Source organism: Dendrobates tinctorius, unplaced genomic scaffold, assembly GCF_039654945.1.
Source record: "Dendrobates tinctorius isolate UK_male_01 unplaced genomic scaffold, ASM3965494v1 ptg000096l, whole genome shotgun sequence".
Lineage (NCBI taxonomy): Eukaryota > Metazoa > Chordata > Amphibia > Anura > Dendrobatidae > Dendrobates > Dendrobates tinctorius.
In genome coordinates, this window is record NW_027361764.1 from 121,353 (window position 1) to 135,933 (window position 14,581).

Below are 14,581 nucleotides of genomic sequence, written 5' to 3' on the forward strand. Positions count from 1 at the left end.
AGTGGGGGTCCTCTCTCTCCTGTAGATTGAAAGCTCTTATGGTCAGTGGGGTCCCCTCTCTCTCCTGTAGAGTTTAAGCGCTTATGGTCAGTGAGGTCCTCTCTCTCCTGTAGAGTGTAAGCTCTTATGGTCAGTGGGGTCCTCTCTCTCTCCTATAGAGTGTATGCGCTTATGGTCAGTGGGGGTCCTCTCTCTCTCCTGTAGATTTAAAGTTCTTATGGTCAGTGGGGTCCTCTCTCTCTCCTGTAGAGTGTAATCTCTTATGGTCAGTGGGGTCCTCTCTCTTTCCTGTAGAGTGTGACCTCTTATGGTCAGTGGGGGTCCTCTCTCTCCTGTAGATTGAAAGCTCTTATGGTCAGTGGGGTCCTCTCTCTCTCCTGTAGAGTGTAGGCGCTTATGGTCAGTGGAATCCTCTCTCTCCTGTAAAGTGTAAGCTCTTATGGTCAGTGGGGTCCTCTCTCTCCCGTAGAGTTTAAGCTCTTATGGTCAGTGGGGTCCTCTCTCTTCTGTAGAGTGTAAGCTCTTATGGTCAGTGGAGTCCTCTCTCTCCTGTAGACTGTTAGCTCTTATGGTCAGAGAGGTCCTCTCTCTCTCCTGTAGAGTATAAGCTCTTATGGTCACTGGGGTCCTTTCTCTCTCCTGTAGAGTGTAAGCTCTTATGGTCAGTGGAGTCCTCTCCTGTAGAGTTTAAACTCTTATGGTCAGTGGGGTCCTCTCTCTTTCCTGTAGAGTGTAAGCTCTGATGGTCAGTGGGGGTCCTCTCTCTCCTGTAGATTGAAAGCTCTTATGGTCAGTGGGGTCCTCTCTCTCTCCTGTAGATTGAAAGCTCTTATGGTCAGTGGGGTCCTCTCTCTCTCCTGTAGAGTGTATGCTCTTATGGTCAGTGGGGGTCCTCTCTCCTGTAGATTGAAAGTTCTTATGGTCAGTGGGGGTCCTCTCTTTCTCCTGTAGATTGAAAGCTCTTATGGTCAGTGGGGTCCTCTCTCTCTCCTGTAGAGTGTATGCTCTTATGGTCAGTGGGGGTCCTCTCTCTCTCCTGTAGATTGAAAGTTCTTATGGTCAGTGGGGGTCCTCTCTTTCTCCTGTAGATTGAAAGCTCTTATGGTCAGTGGGGTCCTCTCTCTCTCCTGTAGAGTGTAGCCTCTTATGGTCAGTGGAATCCTCTCTCTCCTGTAGAGTGTAAGCACTTATGGTCAGTGAGGTCCTCTCTCTCCTGTAGAGTGTAAGCTCTTATGGTCAGTGGGGTCCTCTCTTTCCCGCAGAGTTTAAGCTCTTATGGTCAGTGGAGGTCCTCTCTCTCTCCTGTAGAGTGTAAGCTCTTATGGTCAGTGGGGGTCCTCTCTCTCTCCTGTAGAATGAAAGCTCTAATGGTCAGTGGGGGTCCTCTCTCTCTCCTGTAGAGTGTAAGCTCTTATGGTCAGTGGAGTCCTCTCTCTCCTTTAGAGTGTAAGTTCTTATGGTCAGTGGGGTCCTCTCTCTCCCGTAAAGTGTAAGCTCTTATGGTCAGTGGGGTCCTCTTTCTCTCTCCTGTAGAGTGTAAACTCTTATGGTCAGTGGGGTCCTCTCTGTCCTGTAGAGTGTAAGCTCTTATGGTCAGTGGGGTCCTCTTTCTCTCTCCTGTAGAGTGTAAGCTCTTATGATCAGTGGGGTGCTCTCTCTCCTGTAGAGTGTAAGCTCTTATGGTCAGTGGGGTCCTCTCTGTCCTGTAGAGTATAAGCTCTTATGGTCATTGGGGTCCTCTCTCTCCTGTAGAGTATAAGCTCTTATGGTCAGTGGGGTCCTCTCTCTCCTGTAGAGTGTAAGCTCTTATGGTCAGTGGAGTCCTCTCTCTCTCATGTAGAGTGTAAGCTCTTATGGTCAGTTGGGTCCTCTCTCTCTCTCTCTCTCTCTCCTGTAGAGTGTAAACTCTTATGGTCAGTGAGGTCCTCTCTCTTTCTCCCGTAGAGTGTAAGCTCTTATGGTCAGTGGGGTCCTCTCTCTCTACTGTAGAGTGTAAGCTCTTAAGGTCAGTGAGGTCCTCTCTCTCCTGTAGAGTGTAAGCTCTTATGGTCAGTGGGGTCCTCTCCCTCCTGTAGAGTGTAAACTCTTATGCTCAGTGGGGTCCTCTCTCTCTCCTGTAGAGTGTAAGCTCTTATGGTCAGTGGGGTCCTCTCTCTCTCCTGTAGAGTGTAAGCTCTTATGGTCAGTGAGTTCCTCTCTCTCTCCTCTAGAGTGTAAGCTCTTATAGTCAGTGGGGTCCTCTCTCCTGTAGAGTGTAAGCCCTTATGGTCAGTGGGGTCCTCTCTCTCCTGTAGAGTTTAAGCTCTTATGGTCAGTGGGGTCCTCTCTCTCCTGTAGAGTTTAAGCTCTTATGGTCAGTAGGGTTCTTTCTCTCCTGTAGAGTGTAAGCTCTTATGGTCTGCAGGATTTTCTCTCTTCTGTCGAGTGTAAGCTCTTATGGTCAGTGAATTGTATATGGAACAGCAAAACGTAACGGTGACCACTCTCTGCTCATTCTTCTTGACCTATCTGCAGCTTTCGATACTGTTGACCACCATCTCCTACTCTCTAGGCTCCAGTCCCTTGGCATTAAGGACACTGCTTTCTCCTGGTTCTCTTCCTATCTCTCTGACCGCTCCTTCAGTGTTTTGTTCGCTGGCTCCACGTGATCTCCTCTTCCTGTCGGGGTACCTCAGGGCTCAGTCCTTGGCCCCCTTCTCTCTCTACACGGCCCCAATTGGACAGACCATCAGCATATTTGGCTTTCAGTACCATCTTTATGCTGATGACACACTACTATACACGTCATCCCCCGACCTTACCCCTGCTGTACTACAGAACACCAGTGACTGTCCGCAGTCTCCAACATCATGTCCACTCTCTATCTGAAACTCAACCTCCCCAAAACTGAACTTCTTCTGCTCCCGCTGTCTACTAACCTCCCTAAATCTGACATTTCCCTCTCCGTGGGTGGTACCACAATAACACCCCGGCAGCAGGCGCGCTGTCTGGGTGTTATGTCTGACACCAATCTCTCCTTCACATCCCATATACAAAATCTTGCCCGCTCTTGCCACTTACACCTAAAGAACATCTCTATAAACTGCCCGTTTCTCACCATGGAAACAACAAATACCCTCACTGTAGCATTGATCCACTCCCGCCTGGACTACTGCAAGGCTCTATTAATTGGCTTCCCCGTTACTCGACTTTCCTCTTTCCAGTCCATGCTTAATGCAGCGGCCAGGGTCGTCCATCTGGCTAATCGGTACTCGGACGCGTCCGCTCTTCGCCAGTCCTTACACTGTCTGCCCATTCATTATAGGATCCAATTCAAAGTACTTGTTCTCACCCACAAAGCTCTCCACAGTGCAGCACCCCCCTACATCTCCTCCCTCATTTCTGTCTATTGGCCTAGCCGATCGCTGCGCTCTGCAAACGACTTTCGACTAACCGCTGCACTAATCCGTACCTCCCATCCCGACTCCAAGACTTCTCCCGCGCTGCGCCAATCCTCTGGAATGCTCTACCCCCAAAAAATTAGGACAATCCACAATTTGCATAGTTTCAGGCGCTCCCTCAAAACACATTTGTTCAGAGCGTCCTATCACGGTCACTAATCACAGTCATTCTCTGTGTACTGTAAGTGTGCGTGTGTAGCCCATTCACTATCTCCATCCATCCCTCACTCCCTCAGGATGGCTGGACCATCATTGTAAATACATCATTGTATATAACACCCCTGTCCTCTATCTCCCCCACCTCATTGTAGAGTGTAAGCTCTCACCAGCAGGGGCGGCTTATTTTGCTTTAATTATTGTATTGTTAACGTTGTTACTTATGACTTGTGTTTTGAAACTGTTACACTGTAAAGCGCTGCAGAATATGTTGGCGCTATATAAACAAAGATTATTATTATTATTATGGAAGTTACTTCCCGTCTGTTTCTCTTACGTAGAATGAATATTACGGGCGGATCTCCATCGGTTCTCCTCCGCAGGAGTTCTCTGTGGTGTTTGATACCGGATCAGCCAATTTGTGGGTCCCTTCTGCCTCCTGCTCCAGTGCGGCTTGTTGTAAGTCAGTCTTGAGATGAGGGTACTTCTCTTCTCAAGTATGATATCCACCGTTTTACTTTAACCTTTTGTTTCTCCCCAGCAAATCATAATAAATTTAACCCTCTCTTGTCCTCTACATTTCAATCCACCCATGAAACGGTCTCCATATCATATGGGACAGGAAGCATGATGGGAGTTCTGGGCTATGATACCGTGCAGGTGAGTGATAAAATGAGACTATATACAAACTACATACACAATCGTCACCAATAAGGACCAGCGTGATACTATATATACAAAGTCATTGACGATAGGGTCCAGAGTGGTACTATATATACACAGCCATCTACTATAGGGTCCAGAGTGGTACTATATATACACAGCCATCTACTATAGGGTCCAGAGTGGTACTATATATACACAGCCAGCTACTATAGGGTCCAGAGTGGTACTATATATACACAGCCATCTACTATAGGGTCCAGAGTGGTACTATATATACACAGCCATCTACTATAGGGTCCAGAGTGGTACTATATATACACAGCCATCTACTATAGGGTCCAGAGTGGTACTATATATACACAGCCATCTACTATAGGGTCCAGAGTGGTACTATATATACACAGCCATCTACTATAGGGTCCAGAGTGGTACTATATATACACAGCCATCTACTATAGGGTCCAGAGTGGTACTATATATACACAGCCATCTACTATAGGGTCTAGAGTGGTACTATATATACACAGCCATCTACTATAGGGTCCAGAGTGGTACTATATATACACAGCCATCGACTATAGGGTCCAGAGTGGTACTATATATACACAGCCATCTGCTATAGGGTCCAGAGTGGTACTATATATACACAGCCATCTACTATAGGGTCCAGATTGGTACTATATATTCATAGCCATCGACTATAGGGTTCAGAGTGGTACTACATTTACACAGCCATCGACTATAGGGTCCAGAGTGGTACTACATTTACACAGCCATCATCGATAGGAACCAGTGTAATACTATATATACACAGCCATCTACTATAGGGTCTAGAGAGGTACTATATATACACAGCCATCGACTATAGGGTTCGAAGTGGTACTATATATACACAGCCATCGACTATAGGGTCCAGAGTGGTACTATATATACACAGCCATCTACTATAGGGTCCAGAGTGGTACTATATATACACAGCCATCGACTATAGGGTTCGAAGTGGTACTATATATACACAGCCATCGACTATAGGGTCCAGAGTGGTACTATATACACACAGCCAGCTACTATAGGGTCCAGAGTGGTACTACATTTACACAGCCAGCTACTATAGGGTCCAGAGTGGTACTATATATACACAGTCAGCTACTATAGGGTCCAGAGTGGTACTATATATACACAGTCATCTACTATAGGGTCCAGAGTGGTACTATATATACACAGCCATCTACTATAGGGTCCAGAGTGGTACTATATATACACTGCCAGCTACTGTAGGGTCCAGAGTGGTACTATATATACACAGCCATCTACTATAGGGTCCAGAGTGGTACTACATTTACACAGCCAGCTACTATAGGTTCCAGAGTGATACTATATATACACAGCCAGCTACTATAAGGTCCAGAGTGGTACTATATATACACAGCCATCTACTATAGGGTCCAGAGTGGTACTATATATACACAGCCAGCTACTATAGGGTCCAGAGTGGTACTACATTTACACAGCCATCATCGATAGGAACCAGTGTAATACTATATATACACAGCCATCGACTAATGGGACCAGTGGTGTACTATATATACAAAGGGATCACTGTGGTCCTTTATGTACACAGCCATCATCTATCGGGTACGGAATGGGACTATATATACACAGTCATCAAGTATAAGGAACACTGTGGTCCTGCATATACACAGTCATCACCTATAGGAACCAGTGTAATACTATATATACAAAGCCATTGACTATAGGGACCAGTGTGATACTACATACACACAGTCATCTATAGAGGCCATTTTGGTACTATATATACACAGCCATCAACTACAGGGACCACTGTGGTCCTACATATACACAGTCATTACTAGAGTTGAGCGAAACGGGTCAAAAAATTTCAAAAGTCGCCGACTTTCGCCAAAGTCAGGTTTGAAGAAACGAAATCCGACCTTAGTGTGAGGTCGGCCACGAGGTCGGCGACCATTGCGCCAAAGTCGCGCTTCAAAAGATGCTTCAGCGCCCTTTTTCAGCCAATGAGGAAGAACGGACACTGTGGGCAACGTGATGACATAGGCAGGGGTCACCACCATCTTTGAGAAGGGCATCCAAATGATTGGCTTGCTTTGGTGGGCGTCACAGGGGGTATAAAAAGGCGTGCACGCCGACCGCCATCTTACTTCTGCTGATCTCAGAATAGGGAGAGCTGCTGCTGCTGATGATTCTGTAGGGAGAGCATTAGGCAGGGAAGAAGACACCAAAAACTACTTCTGCTGCTAGCGATTTTGCCTGTACAACACACCAGTTACTGTGCAGTGACAGGGGAGGCTCTATTTTTGTGCATCAGTTCTGTTGGTTATTAGGCTGCCTTATAAGGCTCCCTGATAGCTGCATTGCTGTTTTCACACTGCTGTGCAAACTGCTTTTTTAAAAGCAAACATACTTTTCATCCTCTTTTTTGCCCAGTTACCAAGCGTTCATTTTTCCACACTTTTGTGTGCAGCAGTCCTGCTTATTAGGCTGCCTGCTGCCATACTTGGGACTGAGAGCATCATTGTCAGCTTGCTAAAATCTCTAGGGACAATCCAATTCTCCCCAGTCCTCTATAGACATTTTTTACACCATCCAAAATCAGCCTGTTAAATTGAGGTGTAACATACACTGGGCCTGAGAGAATCCTTCAGTGTCCTCAAGTCTGTAGAGAGATTCCAATTCTCCCCAGTCCTCTATAGACATTTTTACACCATCCAAAATCAGCCTGTTACATTGAGGTGCAATATACACTGGGCCTGAGAGAATCCTTCAGTATCCAGAAGTGTGTAAGGAGATTCAAATTCTCCCCAGTCCTCTATACACATTTTTTACACCATCCAAAATCAACCTGTTACATTAAGGTGTAACATACACTGGGCCTGAGAGAATCCTTCAGTGTCCTCACGTCTATAGAGAGATTCCAAATCTCCCCAGTCCTCTATAGACATTTTTACACCATCCAAAATCAGCCTGTTACATTGAGGTGTAACATACACTGGGCCTGAGAGAATCCTTCAGTATCCAGAAGTGTGTAAGGAGATTCCATTTCTTCCCAGTCCTCTATAGACATTTTTTACACCATCCAAAATCAACCTGTTACATTGAGGTGTAACATACACTGGGCCTGAGAGAATCCTTCAGTGTCCTCACGTCTGTAGAGAGATTCCAAATCTCCCCAGTCCTCTATAGACATTTTTACACCATCCAAAATCAGCCTGTTACATTGAGGTGTAACATACACAGGGCCTGAGAGAATCCTTCAGTATCCAGAAGTGTGTAAGTGGGTCGCCCCCGTCCCAGGGCTGTGGGGTACTCGGTACCGGGTCGGTGTCAGGGGGAAAGTATCACGGCAGCTGTGACCCGGTCCGTGGCCCTGGGCGCCCAATGTCAATGGTGGTGTGTGGTTAATGGAATTGAATAGTTTGTGACACCACCTGTGGTGTTCGGCAAGGGAGATGTTAAGCCGACGCTGCAGACAGATCCTCTGGGACAAATGGTGGGATGCAGCAATGGTGGTATAGCCCTCCACAGGCAGGGCTGTTGTCCCAGGGCAGTGTAGACATGGGGACACCTTGATGGTGTAGTGTCCGGTGCAGGGGATGTAGCAGTGCTGGCGGACGCAAGAAGGAAGGGAGGACACCAAGGCTTGCAGTCTCAACGCTTTACTCACAGTTCTTGGTAACCACTGGTGCCCGCTTCCATGCCGTGTCCTCCGGGGCAGAGACTCAATCAACCTCCCGGGCAAGTCAGGCTTCTCCTCTCCAACACTCCGCCAACATGTACCTGTCCTGAACGACTCCGCTATTGCGCCTATTAGTGTGAAGAGCTCCAGTACCGTGGTTACTCTGAAGTTCCTCCTGTCAGATGTTCATAACAACTCTACTTGTATGACAGACAGCTGTAGCCTGATCAGGGACCTCCTGGATCCCGGCTCTCTATCCGTGTTGCTGTTGTGTCCCAAGTCTTGGATGGGAGTAATGCATTTACAGCCAACTACTCCACCGGTGTCTGCTGCAGAACCATAAGTGTCCATACAACCTCGGGGACCGGGCCTCGGCCTTGTGCTGAGAACCTATAGGCAGGGTTCCTCTTCCAACCCACAACTCCTCTCTGTTCTCCTACTCCTTCGTTCCACTCTGTTCCTTCTCTCTCTTATGGAAGCTTAGGTCGCAGTTCTACGTCTCTCTCCTGTTCCTTTCCCGTGCCAGCTGGCTCAGATCACTGAGGCAGCTGCAGCACTCCTTCCTCTCTCCTCTCCCAGGGAGCTCGTTCCACTAAGACCTGTCCTCAGCCTCTCCTGACTGACTGTCTTCCGCCTTGAGCTCCCCTCAGACTGCTCACTCAGACTGATCTGTAATTCTAAACCTTCCCACTCTTTTATATCTAACTCCACCCACCTCCCAGCACATCTCGTGTTACGAAGCAAGGACCCACGAAAGGTGCTCTGCTACCCTCTAAGCATGGAGCCGCAATGTGGTCCATTGCTGAACCATCCTGTGTGTGGGTGCAGGTGTTGGAGCGTGGAAAAAAGTTCCCAACTTACCTAGGTGGTGGGGCACTACACCTTAGGAGAAGGTGCAGTACCTCTGTGGCGACTGAGTCTCAGGGGAGCCACATAAGGAGATTCAAATTCTCCCCAGTTCTCTATACACTTTTTTTACACCATCCAAAATGAGCCTGTTACATTGAGGTGTAACATACACAGGGCCTGAGAGAATCCTTCAGTATCCAGAAGTGTGTAAGGAGATTCAAATTCTCCCCACTACTATATACACCTTGTACCTTGTTTTACAGTACCATATAGTTAGTTGAATTTTGGGTACATTTTCCCCAAAAATGAGGAAGTGTGGTGGAAGAGTCCATGGAAGTGGGCGGGGGTTGCCAGCTGGTAATGATGGTGTTGGTGGTCGTGGTGGTGGATCTGCTGGTAGTGGCAAAAGCAAAATAGCACCTAATGCAGGAGGTGTTGAGCCTGCATCATCGTCTGGCTCCACAAGGCCTCGAAGGCTCCCTTTTCTGGGAGTAGGTAAACCGCTTTTAAAGCCGGAGCTTCAGGAACAAGTTTTGGCTTACATTGCTGACTCAGCCTTCAGCTCTATCGCCTCCTCTTCTGAAGTTTTAAAAAATAAAAGCACTGAGTCGTCATTGGAGGCTCATGGTCATGAACCACACCTTTCCTTGTGTCCTTCACCCGTATAAAAATTGAAGGATGTGGCAGGCCACACTAAAGTTTACTCCATGGAGCTGTTTTCACATACCATGCCTGGGTTATCAAGTCAAATCGTGAATTACCCAGGCCAAGATGAATCTGACATGGAGTGCACTGATGCACAGCCACTGCTAGATGATTCTGCTGGTACATTCACTCAGAGCACTACATTGTCCTCGCAGTGAACTGAGCCAGAATCTGACCCTGATGAAACTCAGGTTACCCTTCCCACATACTATACTACCTTACTCGGTGACAAAGAGGAAGGTGCAGATGAAAGTGCAGGTCCGGCCCACCCGCCGTCAGACACACCACCGTTCTATGAGGGGCCCTGTGCCAGTGCCGTCGCCAACGAGTGGGCCCCCCCTGCTTGGTAAGGATCACAGCACTTACAAAGTTGAAATACTTACCTCTCCTTGCTCCTCCGCCGTGACATCTTGCGCGTTTCCTGACAGTGACATTCTGGTCAAAGAGTGCGATGACATCACGTCTGTACGCCCTCTGCCTAAACAGTCCAAGTGCAGAGTGAGGGAAGATGGGGACGACGAGGAGTCCAGACTAGTACAGGGATTCCCTAGCGAGGAGACTTATTTTATTGTTTTAAAGGTTGGGAGGAATTTTTGGGGAGCATGATACTCTGGAGAATGATATCTGGGGCCCAACATACACTGGAGCATTCCAAAGGTGGACATCAGTCACTGGAGCTGCATTGACAGGGCTCATTATACACTGGAGCATTAGATATGGGGCCCATCATATATGGAGCATTATTTGGGCCCATAAGACAGTGGAGCTTCATCCATGGGGACCAACATATACTGTAGCATTATGTGGAGCTCATCATATACTGTATCGAACATTATATGAGACCAATGATTCTGTATAGAGAAATATATGGGCCTCCATTACTCTGTATGGCGCACTCTGCGGTGCCCATAATACTGTATGGAGGAATATACTGTCTGTTTTTGGAGCTATTGGAGAATTTAAAATGGATATCAGTCATGAGATGTAAGAAGTGAAGTATTTTTCATTGTACTATACCGCTAATTCTATGCCGTATCAGAGGATCATGAATTGTGGCATGTGTTAAAGGAGCCCAGTGACACTCTTTGGCCCAGGGCCCACAAAAATCTGGAGCCAGCCCTACCCCCCCACAACTTTAGCCAAATAACCCCCAGTTTTCAATGCGTAACTATTATTAGGAAATAAATTGAGGTTGACAAGCTTCAGTAATAAGAATTGATGTTTTTGGCATTAAAATGGGCACTGTAGGTGTGTTTCCTGTCCTCCTCTCACTGCCGGCTTTTATTCCCCATTGACTTGCATTGGGTTTTGTGTTTCAGTCGGCCTTCGACTTTTCACGATAATCGGCCGATTTCGTTCGACCCGACTTTTGAGAAAGTCGGGTTTCACGAAACCCGACTCGACCCGAAAAAAGGCAAAGTCGCTCATCTCTAGTTCAAAGGTGTTCACTGACAGGCCGTGGATCCACTGGTCAAAGTGGGTCCTGAGTCCTTGCACCTCATCACTATAACTGTCGTGCGGGCCACGTTGGAGGTTCCAGAACTTCTTGCGGTATACCTCAGGGGTCAGCAGGTATTTGTCGATCGAGGCCTGCTTGATGGCGACCTAGTTGTTATCTTGTTCTGACGGGAGAGAAGCAAACGCCTCCAGAGCTTTGCCTTTTATCCCTGGGGTCAAGTACCTGGCCGATTCGTCCATAGGCAGCCGGTACTGACTGCAGGCTTTCTCAAAAGCACGCAGAAACATGTCCAAGTCTCCGCCCCTTTACATCACAGGAAAATGCTCTGGCTGGGGCTTCGGTATCTGAGCGCTGCTGGGCTCACCACTCTGGGCTGTGAAGGGTATCCCCCCTGCCAGAGGATCTCCAGTTCATGGGCTCTCTGAGCTTGGCGCTCGGCTCTCTCAGCCTCCCGCTCGGCTTGGGCCTCCTGCCGGTATTGCTGGATAAGCCTCACCCATGCATCACTGTCGTTGGTGGGGAGTTCGTCCAAAGCCTCTTGCAGGTAGGGGTCCAATCTGTCCGGATTGCATGAGGGGCCAGCGTTTAGGGGTGGAGCCTCTGCTGTAGCACCATTGTCACTTGCGCCGGCTTCTTCGCCCGCTGGGCTCTGGGCATTTTCCCGTTGCACCAGAGCTGCGATCAGTTGGGCTTTGTTTTTGTTCGTAGTGTCGATCCGCCACCACCCGCAAAGGGCAATAAGATCGTCCTTCTTATGCTGCTTATACCACTCTGCTCCCATCGTAGCCATGGTTGCCAAATAAAAGATAGGATAGAAAAACAAATTGAAGGGAGGGGTTAATCGCAAGTACACACAATTGTCTCAGGAATAGTAAACTGAGTTTCGTTCTCCAAAACTTTTGCTGCAGGGTCCTTGGAAGAACCGTGCAAGTCTTTAGTGAGAGAAATGATTGCTCAAACCAGATTACTAATGCTCTATGATCCCACCGCTCTGCCACCAAATGTCAGGAAATGGGGTTTGTATGGCCTTTGGCCGACACGGCTATCACATGTGCAGGGGGGCTTATCTTAGTTATCCCACCGCTGCCAACAATGTGACGAAAACAGCAAGCTTGTCTTGCACTAACAATTTATTGCAGGGGTTTATTTTGGTTATCCCACCGCTGCCACACTGTATCACAAACTGCCGGGATTTATGTATATCCCACTTTCCAGTTCCGTTTTGTAACTCGCAGCTCGCCGGCGCCCCCCTTACCCTCAGGTCTGTCAGAGAACTGCACCTAGGATAATTAGTCGCCAGACGGGCTACTTGTTGTGCAATGGCTATTAGGCCCGCTTGCAGTGAGGGAGTTATAAATGCTTTGGCTGCAGCCACACAATCAACTTATAAAACCCGCTCAGTCACTACCAATGCTACCCACCTAGCCAAAACATACTTCGCTGCCACCAGCTTCCGTTCTCTCTATTAATATTCAAAATTAATAAAGGGGTACGAAGCCAAACCAAATTAGTAGCGTAATTATCTTCAGGCACGTATGAATTCGTCACAGAGCAAGGAGACGGAACTAATAAATTTTATGTTTACTCCAGAAAAGGTAGGCAGTGTTTACAGAATTTATAAAAAGGATTTTACAAACTGAGATTAATTAAAAGTATGTACAATGCAGTTACAACTAAAACAGGATTAAGGAAAGAAAGAGACTCACATGTTGGTCAGATCATCTTAGGCAAAACCATGCGGGGAGGAGGAGCCAAACATCACAATGCATTTGAGATCTTATTGCCATGGCATCCCAAGCTAGAATGAATGGGGGGGGTAGGGGAAAATACCTTATACCGTTGGGCTTGTGACATCACTAAAGGGGCTGCTTTTCCAGCTCCCTCCCCTTGCTTTCAGAGGTGCAATCTGGCTAAACACTTATAATTATCATAACTCGCAGAGGGTACCTCGTATAGAAATGCACATAGTATCATCTTTTCCAGCTTGTCGCTGGCGATCATTCAAAACCAAACTCGAACTAGTTGTTTCACACCGTTCAGGAGAAATCCTTTTCTCTGGTTCTGTTGGCGCTGGAACCGTTAAAAACACGGTGTCATAGTCCAGTCCAGAGTTCATCTTCTGCTGTCTTCACTCCGTACTGTTCATGTGGGGGTTAATCACCTCAGCCTCGTTCTGGAGCTAGCTGGGCTATTTCAGTCTCTCACAGCCTGCTGACCAGTGTTAGTGATAGCTCAAGCTTCCAGTTTAGAGCCTCTGACCCTTGTACCTTGGTGATCCTCCTGCCTTTGACTGATATTCACGTGTATGACCCGGACTGATCTCTGACCTCGTCTCTTGGTATTCGTCTCTGCTGTTACGTTTCCTCTCTGGCATTTGACTTCCTGGCGTGTACCCCGACCACGTATTTCGCCTCACGTTTTGGACCACATGCTCATGTTCTGGCTTTCTGACTCTCGGCTTGGTATTTTGACTATGTGTATTGCTGCTCCTTCTGGTACGTCTGCTCCTGCTAGTTTCTGACTCGGTTCGTATGACTATTTTCTCTCATTACCTGTGGCACCTGTGCTGTTGCTCAGGGTTGCTGCTCTTAGTTTGTAACCTCTCTTCCCTCACCAGCTCCCCCTGGTGGAGGTTTCACTACACATGGGCTACGAAGCCTTGTTGGCGCACATTGTAGAAATGTAACTTTCATATTTTTATCATAAACTCGCAGCGTTTTATGACCAGATGATCAAATTCTAATGATAGTCTATGAGAGTAGCTGAGCACATTTTGAAGACAAAGAAACCCCCTGCTGTGAAGCGGAAAACCAGTCACTGGTATTTCAGGTTACACTGAGTGTGTGTGCGACCTGTAGTCTCATGTTACAGAGCTAAGAAGAAACAGATCCGCAGCTGTGACAGGCAAAGGAAAGGAAGGGGGGTCAGACCCTCACAGCTGGGCAGAGCAGAGTTCAGTATGTGAATAGAAGAGTCTTGACTGTTCCAGAAATTGCGATTAACAGGGAAATCTTACGTCATATTTTACATTATCATTACAGAAATGTTTTATGTCTGCTCCTGTTCTTGTGCAACCTGACCTCCAGAGACTGTTAATTGTGGAGGTAGATGCTTCTGAGGTCGGGGTGGGGATGTATTGTCTCAAGGGCCTAAGACTTTAACCTGCCGCCATGTGCCTTCTCTAAAAAATTTTCTTCTGCTGAGAAAAACTATGATGTGGGTATTCGGGAGTTGCTTGTGGTCGAGTTGGCCTTTGAAGAGTGGAGGCATTTTTTGGAGGGAGCTGTTCATCCAGTCACCGTGGTGATGGATCACAAAAATCTTGCTTATTTTGAATCTGTCAAGCAGAACGATGGTTGGACGGAGGGCACAGCCAAATTAATAATAATGAGTACTAGTGGGTTCACCAAAGATATACTCGAAAAACATCATGCAAAGAAACAAAAGTAAGCAGTATATCTAAACATGGGAACTCCACACTATGTATAAAAGGTAACTTTTATTCAAACATGAATCTCAGACACATACAAAAAGCAGCAAGGATTTAAAAGCAATTAAAAATGCAAAGAAATGCAGTCATATCAGATCATA

The 14,581-nt window shown here is 47.2% G+C and overlaps 1 pseudogene; it reads left to right on the forward strand.

The window, feature by feature from the left end:
* Positions 1 to 14,581, forward strand: part of LOC141098874 (pepsin A-like) — a 374,150-nt pseudogene that overhangs the window by 99,786 nt on the left and 259,783 nt on the right.